The sequence below is a fragment of the Lygodium microphyllum genome, chromosome 6 (assembly GCF_053477565.2).
Source record: "Lygodium microphyllum isolate KBCC chromosome 6, Lygodium_microphyllum_v1.1.10, whole genome shotgun sequence".
NCBI lineage: Eukaryota > Viridiplantae > Streptophyta > Polypodiopsida > Schizaeales > Lygodiaceae > Lygodium > Lygodium microphyllum.
The window spans coordinates 82985347-82999789 of NC_141140.1; positions in this window are offsets into that span (position 1 = coordinate 82985347).

Below are 14443 nucleotides of genomic sequence, written 5' to 3' on the forward strand. Positions count from 1 at the left end.
CTTCAATCTATCGACGTTGCCTCATGTTGAGCTCATTCTGGGTAAAGATCCATTTGAGACTTTTATGATCCGTTACTAAGGTAAACTTGTTACCCAGCAAGTAGTGTCTCCAAAGCTTGAGAGCATGGATGACAGCTAACAACTCCAAATTGTGGGTAGCATAATTCCTCTCATGGTTCTTCAATTTCCTTGAAGAGTATGCTACAGGATGACCTTCTTGCATAAGCACACATCCTAAGGTAAGTGTGCTAGCATCAATTATCACTTCAAACTCCTTACCAAGGTCCGGAAGTTTCAGGATAGGTGCTGATACCAAACTTTGCTTTAGTTTGTCAAAGCTAGATTGTTCAGCAGTTGACCATACAATCGATGTTTGCTTCTTTAGTAGATCCATCAACGGCGCTGTAATCAAAGCATAGTTTTTGATAAAGACCCTGTATCATCTTGTCAATCCAAGAAAACTACTTATTTCTTTGACAGTTGTTGGTGTTGGCCATTCTAGAACGTCTCTGACCTTGGCCGGATCCACTGAGATTCCTTTTGCTGATACGATGAATCCTAGATATTCAATTTGTCGCTTGAAAAATGCACACTTCTTCTTCTCAGCATAAAGCTTGTGTGCCTCATTGTCTCAAGGACAATGCGAAGCTGGGATTCATGATCTTCTTCCTGTTTGGAGTAGACTAAGGTATCGTCGAAGAAGACGAGTACGAAGTCATGAAGATATGGCCTAAAGATATCTTGCATTAGCCTGTTGAAGGTGGCAGGAGCATTTGTCAGCCTGAATGACATGACTAGGAACTCAAAGTGTCCATATCTTGTGCTGAATGCCGACTTTGGGATATCCTCTTCCTTGATGATCCTTATCTGATAATATCCAGACTTGAGATCAATCTTGGAGAAGATCTTCGCACCTTGAAGACGGTCAAGAAGTTCATCTATTCTTGGAATGGGATATTTGTTCTTAATGGTTGATTGATTCAACCCTCTGTAATCAATACATAGCCGAAGAGTTCCATCCTTCTTCTTTTGGAACAGCACTGGAGCTCCCCATGGTGAACTGCTAGGACAGATGTAGCCTTGATCTAAGAGTTGTTTGAGCTGATCCTTCAGCTCAATCGCTTCCGGGATGGACATTCTATAAGGTCTCTTTGCGATTGGCGCAGCTCCTGGCACTAGCTTGATTTCATGATCAACTTCCCTTTGAGGCAGAAGTTATGTCAGCTCTTTAGGAAATACGTCTACGTACTCCTTTAGCCATGAAGGTTCTTCACTAGACTCTTGATTCTGATCTAGCTTATTAAGCTTAATCAAATAGACATGTAGCCCCTTTCTAACTCCTTTTATTATCCGAGATGCTTTGTCCAGTTGAATTTTTGGCTTTCCAACCTCTCCTTGAGTTGTGACAGTTCCCCTTCAGAGTTTTGAAAGGAAACTTGGCTCTTTTCACAATGAATGTGGGCATCATTAGGTTTAAGACAATCCATTCCGAGCAAACACTCGTGGATACCTAGGTTCATAACCGAATCTGACCGAAGTCGAATTTCCTCCCAGTAGGAATTCCACATTACATTACATGCCCAATTCAGCTTTCAGCCAAGTGACCTAATCACTTAACTTCTTTATCAATACCCACAATCAAGACAATCATTGATTAAAAAAAGTCTATTTCATTCATATAGGCGTAGCCCTTTTGAGTACAATTATTTTTTTGGGAAGATGGAACAAGCTAATACATTAATTCGGGGAGAATAAGATTGTGTTACATTCAGCTACGGGAATTGAGTAATAGTATGGATTGGGGTCATGGATTTTCAGGAATTGATAGGTCATTGGAAGATTAGGGTATCCCTTCCTTTGATACCCGTTCTTCTCAAAATGTCCCAACACCTTGATTCTGTCGGCAGGGATTACTCGAGTCACTTCCTCGTATACATACTTGTTCTACTTAACCTTTCGACCCCGCTGACATGTAGGGTTGCGTTTGCATGAGCCTCAACAAAGATGAACAACTTCATGATCTTTAAGTCCTCCAACCACTTGATTCTCTTTAAGTTGGTTTGAAGGTATGCAAATCGGTTGGGCAGTTATGTAATAAATTCCTGAATCACCTGTCCATCTCCGTTCCACGTATAGAGGTGAAGGATTGTAGATGCGGTCTAGGATATTCATCATATCGATCGTCTGCCGATAATCCGAAGCACGAATCGTAGTCATAAACATAACCTGGAACACCAAGAATATGTTCCATGCTTCACGACTCTGCAAGTCAGCATCGATAAGTAAGTAAGGAAATATTCTTAACACCAATATTTGCTCTACTTTTCTTATTAAGTTTTCTTGTAAACATTAGTTCCTCGTTGGTTCGCTCTGATACCAACTGTAACGTGTCCACCCATTCGCTTGCAGGACACGTCTTAGCAACCCAACCGGAAGAGAGTCTAGAAAGTGCCGCCCGGAACTCCCACAGAATGTCATGAGGTTTGGGATCTAGGTCTTTCCCAGTCTGCCACGAAGCAAAAGCATTCCAGCCGTTCCCACTTAGGACCAGCAGGGTTGTCCTAGTGGTCAAATTCCTAGAATGGTAGCTAGCATCGAATCCCAAGCGAACTACTTTACGCAGAAACGTCAGGGTCGAAGCGGATTCATGCTACACTTGGTTCAAGGAAAATGGGAAACTAGAGGGATGCAAAGCTCGACCTCTCTGCCCATAAGGCATAGTCCCATTCCGTTCCCCTAAAACAACATAAATTGGGACTCTAGTATCCTAGATTCTAGGTCAACGTTCCTTGCTGTCAATTTCCTTCGAGAAAAGTTTCTAGCCAACTGCGACCACCCATCCGTAGGACGGACCCATGGCCACATCCACCGCACTTTCCTCGGGGTTGCTTTAGTTGTCTAATTACCTATCACATTTAGTTTGACACGCAAAAATAGCTTCCTTGATTAGCTAATTAATCACCGATTCCTTCACGTAATCTTAGTACTTGACATAGAGAAACAGTATCAAATAAGTTCCTTTCAACAATTGATCTTATTTATCTTTGGAATACATCATATAATCCAGCCCGAAGGCTAATCCATAATCCACCTAAAGGCAATCCGTAATCCGCCTGAAGGCAATCTAGCATTCCTCAAGGATTACTAATCCAAGTTTCCGCCCGTAGACTAGTATGCGAGCCTCGAGATCCAATCCCGAGTCACGTCGGCCTCTTGTGTAGGACCCGGAGGCAAGGGATTTATGGCCAGAGCCCCCCTGGCAACCAAGCGTCCTCCTGCTCCAAGTAGCAACCATGGAGAGACCTCTCGTGGCGGGTTCGGCCCACGTTCCCGACATGGCTAACAACCCCCTTGGTTAGGGTCAGGTAGACAGTCGGGGGTAACTGATGCTACCTCTCCCTCCAGGCCTTCAACCTGAAGTATTAATTAGTTTTCCATCTTTAGTTCGTTGAGCAAAGTAATACAAACAGTGCTCCTAAACTGTACAAACACAATCAATCCAGTGGTCGTTTATTTGGCCAACTGCTAAGGTGTGAATCCTCTTCTTCGAATGCGTCCAGCATCCGATCCAGGATCAATTGCGACTTGGCAAGATCCCCAAGGGTTTCATTGCTTGTTTACCCTTTTATCCTTGGGTTAGGGTTTATACCCTATTAACCCAAATTAACCAACACCTTAGGTTCCTTAAGTTAAGACAGTAAATCCTGAGCAACTTCGTCGCCCCATCTTGATTGATCCTTTGCTTGCTAGGCAACACATAACTTTCCCTAACTTGGCAAATCAGCCTAAGAAGGGTGATGTAGCAGGATGACTACTCATCCTCTTGCAAGTTAGACTTGCACTAGAACCTGCCAACCTTGTTCTAAGGAGTGGCAACTCTACTTTGTGATTTAACACAAAACCATGCGACGTTGCAACTTGTTGCACAGGTGTCGTACCTAACTTGTGGGATCATTTCTCCCATCAAACGACGTTTCTCGGTCAAGAAATATGTTTGGTCAAGATGTAGGGTTTGGGATGTCCTCTTGACTTAACCCAACCCTAATCTTACTAGGTCGATAACGTTTGGCCCTAGGGTTTCTAAACTCAATCGGAAGTCTAGTATTGGGCCAATTTATCCTAGGGTAGAAACCCTAGATTGTTATTGCATAGGCGTCCAACTAACCCTAACATTCCATGAATGTGGGTAGGATCTTTGGGTTTGGAAGTCTTGACTTGGCATCCCAAGTGCGATACTAGGTAGAATTTTTAACGTACTAAACCCTACCCAGCACTTTGAAGTGTTCATCGTACCAATTAGTTATGCTTTTACGAATCCCTTGAGGGTTATACCATTACAAGTGATCTAACTAAAACGATCTAATTGTCTTACGACAAGAGTGATCTTTGCTTAGAAGATATGCAAATACTTTTTCTAAGAGGTGCAAATAAATAAATTCTAGATGCAACATTCCATGCAAGTATGCGAATCATAGAATTTTACTTCTATGCAACTATAAGGTTTGCAAAGACCATTTCTTTTCCTTGCAAAAATCATGATGATTGACAATTTCGGGGATAACTTGCATAAAACCTATATAGATTTACATCAAGAGCTATGCCTACAAACCTTTCATTTAATGCAATTGAATTTCAGGCTTTAATATGACATGCAACCTTTTCTAGATACAACTTCGATAAATGAAGTTCATGCATGACGAATGTCATAAGACTAATGTTGACTTAATCCGTTCTACAGCAATTAATTCGACTTAAAATGCACGCATCCTCGCATGTAACAGGCAAGTTCATGGTTTCCTTTTCATGCCATGCAATTCTTTGGACAACATCTAACGGATGTTAACGATTTTTTCATGCGAATCACAACAATGAAGTTATTCCCTAAATGCAATATGCGCTTGTTCTTTCTTGCAAGGAAGACAAGGGTGAATTTAAACAAATTTTCATCCTTTTGACCTATGTAGTATGCGTTTAGGATTGTCACTTTGGAAATGCAAGCAAAGTGCAACATGCAACTAAAACTCGTAAGACGAATGAGTAATTTGCATTCATAACTTTCCCATGAAAATTAAACGTGCCTAATGCATTCCTTTTATGCGGATTAAACTTCTAAAAAACCTGGGCATGAGGACTCGCAGCGATGTCCACGTGTAAACTTGGGTTAGAGACTCCCACGTGAGCGCCTCTCGCCATTTTCTTGGGAGCCATTGACGAGTCGAATTCTCGTTCAGCAACTCCTCTTTGACTCTTTCGCATATCGAATCCCTTTCTGCCCTAGATCTTCTATTCTGCGCGGGACATGGCCCTTACAGAATGTGATTTTAGGGTAACCTGCAATGGTGAGGTGAACAAGGATTATAGAAGCTTGTCTTTAGAAGCTTCTTGTCCTCTGTTACAATAACATGGAATGGAGAGAGAAGGTAAGATGATGGTGAGGATAAGGATGAAGATGATGATAATTGTAAAATTACCTTAATTTTTAACCATTATCCATTTTCCCCTCCAAAAGAGGTGTTCTCATGCGGCTTGCAGGTTTTGGGACTTGGCCTTATTTGCACAACACGATTGGGGTTTATTAACACGCGTGCGGGGTAGGGACTTTGCCACTAGCATTATTCCGTTGTGGGAGATGACGTAGCATAGCTTTTGCGCAGGGCGTGTAGCGATCAAAGTTCTTTAATATTTCGTGCGGAAATATTACATGTTCCCTGCCTTTTTTCTCAAAGCCCTTAGGCTGTTGCATATAAATCTCATCATGTAAGTCTCAATGTAAGAAAGATGTCTTAACATTGATTTAGAGGTCCAAATCAAGTTGTGCAAGCAAAGCCAAAACCAAGCATAGGGTAGTCATCTTGATAACAAGAGAGAAGACTTCATCGAAGTCAACAATGTGATCCAGCTAAAAACCCTTAACAATCAATCTAGCCTTATAGGCTAGCTTGAGGAATCCAAGGGTACTCTTCAACTTGTATACCTACTTGCATGGCAAAGCACATTTTCCACTAGGCAAAAGGAACCAAATCCCATGTACAATTTTTTGCAATGAGGCATACTCTAACTGTATGGCCCTCTTCTAAGAGTGACTATCACCTCTACACATGGCCTTGTAAGAAACTGGGAAGAGATGTTTTAGTAAGAGAGTTATTAATAATACCTTGTCACATTGACATTAGGTATAAAAGGTGTGAGGCATGTAAGTTTTGACATCTTTTATCATAATATAGTTATATTGTCTCTCATCTCACCTGCTTATACTCAGCTTTCATAACTTCTCTCTTTTTTTCTATCTTTCTAGTCTTTCTCTCTCCTCGTCACTCAATCTCTCTCCTCTTTTCTCTCTCTTATGCTATTCTTTCTCTCACTTCTCAATCCTCTCTTTGTTGACAAGTGATATCAGAGCATTGGTCTTTAATCCATTTGATTCAATCTTTTCTTGGATTTCTTCCACATGCTTGTTACTTCCTGGATACTCAAGGACAGAGTGTTGGTTTTAAAAATGGACAAGTGCAGTGACTAAGGAGACCAAGGATAGCTAGTCAAAGCTAATTGGAGTACTTGAAGACACAGTTGGAGGCATCTTAGACAAAATAGCAAGTCATGCATCTATAACAAGCCATTTTGGAGGTAAAATGGTTAAGGACATGGAAAATAAAATTAGTTTTGGTTAAAAGTCTAGCTACTTTATAGGGGCAAGCCTTCTTTCCCCCCTTTCTTCTAAGTTTTGGCTAAAGCTTCCATGGAGGTCAGTGAGAAATCTCTCTTCATGATTAGTGTGGACATTATCTTTCTCTGTGATCTAGGGGCAAATGATTTATGCGTTATAATCAGTCTATAGATCATGCTTGTAAGGGGTATTTATCAAGTTGCATGAGGCTAGTAACCATCAGTGCATTTATTTGTGCATTTTGTGCTAATCACAATAGGTATCTTCTTCATCTTCAATAGGTCTTGCTTCACTTCCTGTTGATCAAGCTTCGGTTGGCCACTTCTAAGGGACATGGCAATTGCTATTTCAACCTTTTGAGCTTCTCTTCCAATTCCTTCAAATCCTAGCCATGGCAGAATAGGGCAGCAGCTTCAATGGTCAAGAATATTAAAAAACCTCACAAGATTATGCATCGTCTACTCTTGAGGCTTTCTATTTTTCTATGGATCATAAATGGCAACAAGATTAACCAGTTTCTTTGTCTCTTCAAGCTTTCTTCTTCTTCCAATGACCATGTATAGCAAGCTTTTGCTAAAACTCTTTTTAATCCTTCAAGATTACTCAAGAAAGTTTATATTCATGGCCAAAAGGACATTGCTTTAGCAAGTATTAAGATAAAATATTGAAGAATTAGAGAAGTTTGAGCAAATTGAGCCTCTTGAAGCTCATAATGGAGTTATATTTTAAGGCATTTGTTCAAAGAGCTTGAATCTTCAACATTCAAGTGTTCAAGTAAGCTCGAGGCATTGATTCTTCACAAATTTAATCTTCTTCAAATATGTATGAACTAAAATTTATGGATTATTGGAGCTTCATGATGGATTATGGAAGTTTCTTCAACCACTGGACTGAAGTTTGATTCCAAATGTATCAATCGTCTTCTTCAAGCTTGATCATGGTATTTTACTTGCTTAATCTCTAAAATCTCTCAATATCCACTTGTTTTAAAGCTTGTCCAATTGTTGATAGGGAGATTTTTTATCAATTAATTATTTGAATTGATTAATAGATCAGAGATTGGTGTTCTTCTCATTGATTAAAGCCCTTATCATTGAAATTCAACATTTGTTTTAGTCATATTTCATCATGATGTCATTTACATTATCTTGATGCATAACCTTGATTTGGTTGTATGATTCTCTTTGCCCAAGAAAGAAATATTGTAAAGGGTAAGCACTTGTAATCAATGAGTCACTAAATTTCATTGGTAAGATCCTTAGCCAACCCCTATTTCTTGATTCCAACTTTTCATTTTATCAATCTTGCATATCATTGAATATAGAAATAAATTTTTAGTTATGCATCTTATCCATGTTGCTTAATTAGAATGCTTCTACCATGTTGATATTCCCGTTGAGGAAAAGGATGGATGCCGAGGGAGATACTAGGGCAATAGACCTGAAGGTGTATAACTAATCAACTCGAGAGGAGCTTTGCCTACCTCCTCATGATTTAGAGTCCGTGTAGGGAGCTTGTCTTGCCATTATATCCATCACCATAGATACCGTGAGTGGATTCATTGAAGATCTAAATATTTTAGGTGCATAGCATTGATTGGGACTCCATTGATTAGTTACAGGGATTGTACATGTTATTATAGGTCTAGTATAAGAGAAATTTAAGTCATTATACTCCTTATAGCAGGGGATAGTTATATTTAGTAGTAACAAGACATTTGGACCTTCATTTGGGTGAATTTTTAGTCATCTATTGGTTACAGGTCTTACATAGAGTATTTTAATCAAACAATGAATTGGGACCACTTTTGGAAGATTTTTTACTTGGTTATAGGTATCATAGAGTAATTCACAGAACTTTCATGACTTATACAAAGTATTACAGGTTATATTTAGCTCTTATAGGTCATATACATGGTACAATAGGGTTGGGAGACCTTATGACCTTATCTTGGACTTAGGGGAGGTGGGTACACTAAAACAATGCTTTTATAGGATGCAGGACTATTCAAGATAGCAATAAAAGAATATTTTAGAGTATTATTTTTTTATTTTGAAATTGACTCATAGCTTATCCTAAAGAGCTATTTGTGGGCTTTGTTTTTCATCAAAAAGTTATTGATTCTGATATCACAGCCAAAAGTTATAGCCATTTTTTGTATCAAGAGGTCTACCAAGACTACATTATACTAATGAGTAGAAATGGCTGGAAACAAGGAAAAGAACAATTCTAATGATGATGTTTAGGAACAAATTAAAGAAGTACATGATGCAATACCCGAGGCACGTCATGATGATGAAGATTCTCAAGAATATGGTGCATATGGTACTCTTAATGCCACTCTTTGTAACCATGAGACTAGGCATTTCATCGAACGCATGGAATTAGTTTCTAAATTGGATTTGGTGGTTGAACTATTGGTTTAATCCAATATGCAAACCAATGAAGTCATGGAGCACATGGCCCAATCTACTAAGGATTCCTTAGAGAAGTTTGCTTCCATTAGAGATTCTTTGGAAAAACTTAGTACTCAAATCTCTATGCTTGTGGTAGCACAAATGATAGATAAAGAGAATAGAGATAAATAGTCATTTTAGCCGCCATCAAACAATAATACTCAACCAAGTATTATTGGAAAGAAGGGGATACCATACAACTCTTATGAGATCGGGGAGTCTTCTTTTAGGGCAGATGAGCCTATCTTGAGCATTCATGGGTCAAATCCTCCTCAAACCATTAGAAGCTAGCCACTACCCTTTGTTCTATTTCCATGGATGCTTAGATAGGTTCAAAGAGCCCTAATACACTTCGTATGAAGGATACCATTCATGAAAAGGATGTGTTTATCCTGGTAGACAGTAGCAGTATACATAATTTTATAAATGAGTTAGTTGTGGATAGGTTACACTACTTTCCCACTAATTTATAGCAACCCTGAAGAGTACAAGTAGCTAATGGTGAAGAGAAAATTAGCACTCAAATGCGCCCATAGGTTCCCATACAGTTAGCTTAAAATTATGAGGTATAGGTAAACCTAATTGCTTTGGAAATGGAACCCCTAGATATTGTGCTTGGTTGTGATTGGCTGATGACTTTAGGAAATATTACTATGGATTTCTCGCAATTTTACATGGAGTTTGCCATTGAGTGATAGGTATCCTATCCATTTGTTGGGAATCCCTAGTAAATCTAATTTTTAGCTTATCACAATTAAACAACTCAAGGAGTACAAGAAGTGCCCATAGTTTTTTGTTTTAATCCTAAATAAAGAGGTAGAAGATCAATCCAAGAATTCAACAGAGCATCTAGTTTTGAAAGCTCTACTTGAGGAGTACAAGGGCTTGTTTGAAGTACCTACTTCATTACCTCTTAAGAGAGCAGTGGATCACCCTATGGATTTGGAGCCTCTGTTAACCCCAACATGAAGAAAACAAAAGGAAATAAAAAAGACGCAGGTCAAAGGCAGAAAAAAGATAGCCCGACTGAAGAAAGAAGAGGAGAAAAGGCCAAAAGTGCAAGGGCAACCTTAAAAGTCCAAGGGAAATGCAAAAGGGGAAATGTGCATTTTAAAATACAAAGGCACATCTTGAAATCTTGTAAAAGAGTGCCAGGCGGTGGAAAATCCGGAAAGCTAAAACAAAAGATAAAAACAAAGGCCAAGGCAAAGAAAAAAGGGAGAAAGACACACAAGGAAAAGCGCAAGTCAAAACTTTTGTAAAAGAGTGCAAGAGCATCATGGTTTAATTCAAGGAGCGCCAAGCTCTCACCCGTGCAATTTGTAAATGTAGATGGGTGGTGGAAAGGAAGCTAGGAAGATAGAAGGACAATAGGAAAAAGGGCCTAGGCTACGGCCGGCCATGTAAAAAGGGGAAAAGGGGATGACCGCCCAAAAGGGATTTAGGGTTTTGTATATAAAGTTGAAAAGTGAATGAGAAGCTCATTCTTGTGTGTGGCCAAAAGTAGCTCTCCTCTTCTTCTTCTTCTTGTTCTTGCTTGCTTGAGCTTGTGCTTGAGAGAGGGAGTGTGAGAGTGTGAGGGAGTGAGTGTGTGAGGATGAGGGACCGAGGAGGAGAAGGTCTCCATCTTCTCCTCTCTTCTTCTCTTCTCTTCTCTTCTCTTCTCTTGTCTTGTCTTGTCTTGTCTTGCTCATGGCAATGGAGCTTGGAGCGTGGATCTTGAGGATGGAGCTTGCTTGAAGCTTGCACTTGGATCGTGGAGCTACCGGAGTGCGGAGGAGAGAAGGTAACTCGAACGGCATGGAGGTAAGCTCACTACACTCGTAGATATGGATGGCGCGTCGGTTATGTGAGAGGTAGCCATTAGTACTCGGCTTGGAACACTTGAAACAATAAGCGGTCTGTGGGTCTTGGCGGTTGAGTGAAAGCTCCCACATTTTGGTTTCGTTGCCGGGACCAACGGATTCAAGCCTTGAGCGCTTGCGCGCTTCGAATCGAGCATCAAAGTAAAGGGGTTTCCCCCCAACCGGTTCTTGAGATAGGTAGGAAGGGAGGGGGTTGAAGATGGTGTTTGATCTCCTTGGCAAGTAGGTTTTTTGCTTTCTTGAGATTTATGTTGTGGAATGAAGTAGTGTAGGTATTTACTTTGTGATTTGGATGCATTAGGGTAGGAAAAAACAAAGAAAAAGAAGAAAAACAAGCATCAGGGTTTATGCTGTCATAACAAGGCATGAGGGTTTGATTCGTTTGCTGATTTGCATTTTGGAGTTTATTGGCTATCCCAGGTATATAGATCTCTTCCCCATCACTCCAGCATCATTCATGTGGAATCTTGTAGCTTACAATAAGCAAATACCTTAAGATTCTAGACGATTTCATGGTCGAAAGTGCGTTTGGGTCGGCGGAATCGAACACTCGAATCAGTGTCCGAGTCTTAGAATCGGACGTCCGATTTTGAGAATCAGACCACTCGGACTAACCCGTCTGATTTTGGAAAACGGACCACTCAGACCACTCGGACTCGGACCACTCGGACCAACCTGTCCGATCGGACGCCTCATCTGATCGAGGAAATTGGACCCACCCTTGTCCGAATCACAGAATCGGACCAGCCAGAATCGGACCAGGCCGTCCGAATCCCAAAATCGGGCCAGTCAGTCCAGAATCGGACCAACCCGTCCGATTTTGAAAATTGGACCACTCGGACACTCGGACTCGGACCATTCGAACCAACCCATCCGATTTTGGAAATCGGACCACTCGGACCAGTCAAAATCGGACCACTTTGAAAATTGGACCACTTTTTCGATCCGACTCCCAGAATCGGACGTGACCAAAATTGGACCACTGAGCCGATCGGACCAACCCAAAATCGGACGTCCGATTTTCGGACATCTGAGAATCGGACAAAAAATTGTCAAAATCGGACAAGTATCTTGAACACAAATTCTGACGCATCTAAACCCCGAAATTGACCCCAAAGGCCACGTAGAGCTAAAGGCACATAAGAGATCCATCACTGGGCTGAAACTTAGAGCAAGTAGTTCAAAATTTGGCTATAAACGGTCCTCCAAATTGCGAATGGTGTTTATCGTAACAGCCCTGCGGGCCGGGGGGACTGCCCCCGCCCCCCCCCCCTCGGACCCCCGCAGGCCCCCTCCGCACCTCCCCCAAGTAGGTTGGAGAGAAAACGCGCGCAGTGACATGTCTTCCAAATTGGACCCTAGTGTAGTAATGGCTCTACATGAGCATGGATTCTCACTTGCAAAAGAGCAACCAAAAGCCCATACCTGAACAGAGAGAAACAGAGACCCTAGAACATCAATGGGCCAATCTAGCCATCAAGAGCAAAAATGCCACACCACGAGAACACAAAGACATTGTGTTCATACCATGTCTAGTCAGAGCGAAATGCAACATCAGCAAGCTACAAATGCCAAGATGACTAGAGATAACACTCTTGACAAGAGATGTACATTGAGCAACACTGCACAGACAACCCAAGACATTGGTGGAGAATCCACGTTTGAATGTGCAGTTAGGGACTCAAAGGCATCTGTCAAAAGGCTTAAATTTACAAGCCAAGACCCAGAAGATGAAGACATAGTACCACCTGCTTATCTTAGGGTCAAACTCACCGCAAAAAGAGAGCATAGTGCTGATGCTCTCATTGATGAAGGAGCAGATTTCAATATCCTAACTTACGAATCATGGACTCTACTAGGTCAACCAGAGCTCAAACCGACTGATGCAACTCTTAATCCTTATAGGGAACACCCACAAACACTTCTAGGGAAGTGCAGAATCCTTGTAACTATTGAAACAGAAAGCTTGCCACTCCTATTCTATGTTCCTCGCAATAGCAATAATTGTGGAAAGGAAATCCTCCTAGGAAGGCCCTTCAAAAAGGCAACGAAGTGTGAAGCCGACTATATAGCACAGAGGATACACCTAACACTACCAAGTGTGAGGATAATCACGACTTTTAGCAAGGGTGACCTCACCAAACCTCGAGAGAAGGGCAAGGCGCATTCTGACATACCAAGTAAGCCTGGTAATGAGAGCAAGGACTTGTTGGAAGAGTTAATACAAGCACAGGTCGAACAACGAGAGCCAGTGAGTGAGGCCATGCCTGAACCAAGAAGGTCAAGAGACAATACCAAGGACGGGCTTTGGACTTACAAATATCATAGAAGACCCCAAAAGAAGCCCAAGCCTTATAGACACAGGCATCGATGGAGGGTCAGCACAATGCCGCGATGGATATCCAAAGCATTGCTACATGCTCAAGGGTACTATGCAGGTAACCGATGGATTTGGATACCAAAATCCCTTGCTAAACCGCCTCCATCAGTTGAAGGCCAGAGTGCATCAAAAGCAATGAAGCACATGAGAAAATCTAAGGGAAACTCTAGGTCTCGAGGCAACAAACCAAACATGATTGTTCGAAAGAAAGAGCCTCAGCCTAGCATGCTAAATAGACAGATGTCATATGTAGCCATTGAGCATGCCCAAAAGCCATTAGTGCCCAAAGAACCTTTGATTTTTCGAGAGGATAACAAGCATCATAGGCACAACATTTCTCAGGGCAAGGCTGATGACTCAACAAAGCAAATGGCACAATCGTCTAATAGCCTCGAGCAAATCATTTTGATATCACTCATAAAGGGGCAAAGACAATGTAGCAACTGATTCTTTTTCTAGAATGTGGGCATATTGGGTTTCAGCTATGACATAGTTACATGGTGACTAGATTGAGGAGTTACAAGAAGTTGATATTATGGTTGATGGGCCCATCCATGTACTTTAGAAATTATAGCAAGGTCTTATGGAGGGAAACTCATATTATCAGCTTAAAAATAGCCTAATTTGGCTAAATTCTAAGATTGTTATTCCCTTTACTTCTTCTTTTAGGTTGAAAATTATTGAGGAGTTACATTCTTTGCCTAATAGCTAGACATTTTGGGGACCTGTGATAAGACCAACAATAACTTTCACTGGAAAGGATTGTGGAAAGATGTTAAGGACTATATCATGAAGTGTATGCCTTGTCAGTATAGCAGAATAAGGATAACACCCATAAGCCAGGTGGTTTGTTGTAGCCATTGCACATTCCTAAAGGCAAATGGATACATATTACCATGTACTTCATTACTAGCCTACCTACTACCAAAAAGGGTTGGAATAATATTTATTCAGTAGTGGATAGACTCAATAAGGCAGCTCATTTCATTCCTACCAAGACTCAATTCATTGCTTCACAAGTGGCTAGTCAGTTCATGGAACAAATCTTTAAATTGCATGGATTACCACATGTGATTGT